Source organism: Arachis hypogaea, chromosome 20 (genome assembly GCF_003086295.3).
Source record: "Arachis hypogaea cultivar Tifrunner chromosome 20, arahy.Tifrunner.gnm2.J5K5, whole genome shotgun sequence".
Lineage (NCBI taxonomy): Eukaryota > Viridiplantae > Streptophyta > Magnoliopsida > Fabales > Fabaceae > Arachis > Arachis hypogaea.
This window is the reverse complement of record NC_092055.1, coordinates 73,008,237-73,009,970: the sequence shown is the minus strand read 5'-3', so window position 1 is coordinate 73,009,970 and position 1,734 is coordinate 73,008,237. Positions and strand designations below refer to the sequence as shown.

The following is a 1,734-nucleotide window of genomic DNA, read 5'->3' as shown; positions in this document are numbered from 1 at the left end:
TACTTTTTGTTTGGCTATTTCTTCCCTTTCCCCTACCCATTTTCTTAGTTGTTTACAATTCAGTCACTAACCCACTAACTATTTGATATATTGTATAACTCACACTAACAGCATTTTTGTAGAAATTACTGTCTGCATCTATCTCTCTTGCTTGTGCTTTGTTGGTTGTATGACAGGTAGAAGAAGCAGGGCTTCAACTTCTTTTGATTCTGAACCTGAGAGGACATTCCTTAGATTAAGGAGGGAAGCAAGTGGAAAGAGAGTAGTTGGTGCTGAGGAAGAGGAAGAGTACTTTGAACCAGACATGGATGAGAATATGGAAAACCATCATGAAGAAGAGGCTCACAACCATGGCAGAGAAGGTCCAGCGCATTAGGCTGGGCAAGAGAGAAGAGTTCTGGGTTCTTACATCAATCTAAACCCAGGAAACTGTGGAAGTAGCATCCAACGGCCAACCATACATGCCAACAACTTTGAACTAAAGCCACAGCTCATCACCCTTGTTCAGAACAATTGTTCATTCGGAGGAAGTGTCCAAGAAGACCCCAACCAACATCTAACCACCTTCCTGAGGATATGCGATACTGTGAAGTCTAATGGTGTTCATCCTGACACTTATAGACTACTTCTGTTCCCTTTCTCACTCAAGGACAAAGCATCTAAATGGCTGAAATTCTTTCCAAAGGAGAGTTTAGCAACCTGGGAAGATGTGGTGAACAAGTTCTTGGCAAGATTCTATCCTCCTCAACGGATCAACAGGTTGAGGGTTGAGGTACAAACATTCAGGCAGCAGGATGGTGAGACTCTATATGAAGCATGGGAGAGGTTTAAAGACTTGACAAGAAGATGCCCGCCAGATATGTTCAATGAATGGGTGCAGTTACACATTTTCTATGAAGGCCTTTTGTATGAATCAAAGAAGGCAGTAGACCACTCATCCGGGGGATCTCTGAACAAGAAGAAAACCATTGAAGAAGTCATAGATGTCATTGAGACTGTAGCTGAGAATGACTATTTCTATGCTTCTGAAAGAGGCAACACTAGAGGAGTGATGGAGCTGAACAATGTGGATGCACTGCTAGCTCAAAACAAGATGATTACCAAGCAATTAGCTGACCTCACCAAGAAGATGGAGAGGAATCAAGTAGCAGCAATCACCACTTCAGCAGAAACTCAAGAAGGAGTGAATGAAGAGGCAGAGGGTGATCAGGAACAGGCCAACTACATTGGAAATTCACCCAGGCAGCACCATGACCCATACTACCAAACATATAATCCTGGTTGGAGGAACCACCCAAACTTTGGGTGGGGAAATCAACAAGATCAAGGCCAAGATCAGAGACGCCACAACCCCAGCAACAATGCAACTCACCAACATTCCACACAGAGATCATATCAGCACCCACCTAACAATACACCTCAACATCCATACCAAAGTCAAAATGGCCCTTCTCATCCTTCCAATCTCAACTCTCCATCATCGGAAGAAAGACTATCAAGGATTGAGACTCTACTTGAAGGCATATGCAAGGAGATTCAAGATAATAAGGTGTTCAAAGAGGAGGTGCAAGCCAATATCAAGAATCAGGGAGACACCATCAAAAAGCTAGAATTTCAAGTGGGATACCTATTTGAGAAGATTCCCAAACCTACTGATAGCTTCCCAAGTGACACAGAGAAAAATCCAAGAGGTGAAGCAAAGAAAGTCAGATGGGAAGATTGCAAGATGGTTAC

General features: G+C 43.1%; 1 non-coding gene across 1 annotated transcript; it reads right to left on the bottom strand.

Annotated features, from left to right (window-relative positions):
• Positions 1 to 757: 757 nt before the first annotated feature.
• On the bottom strand, positions 758 to 864 carry LOC112787538 (small nucleolar RNA R71). The gene has a single exon (XR_003194945.1). It is a non-coding gene; the product is annotated as a small nucleolar RNA R71 (small nucleolar RNA).
• Between the last annotated feature and the right edge of the window lie 870 nt (positions 865 to 1,734).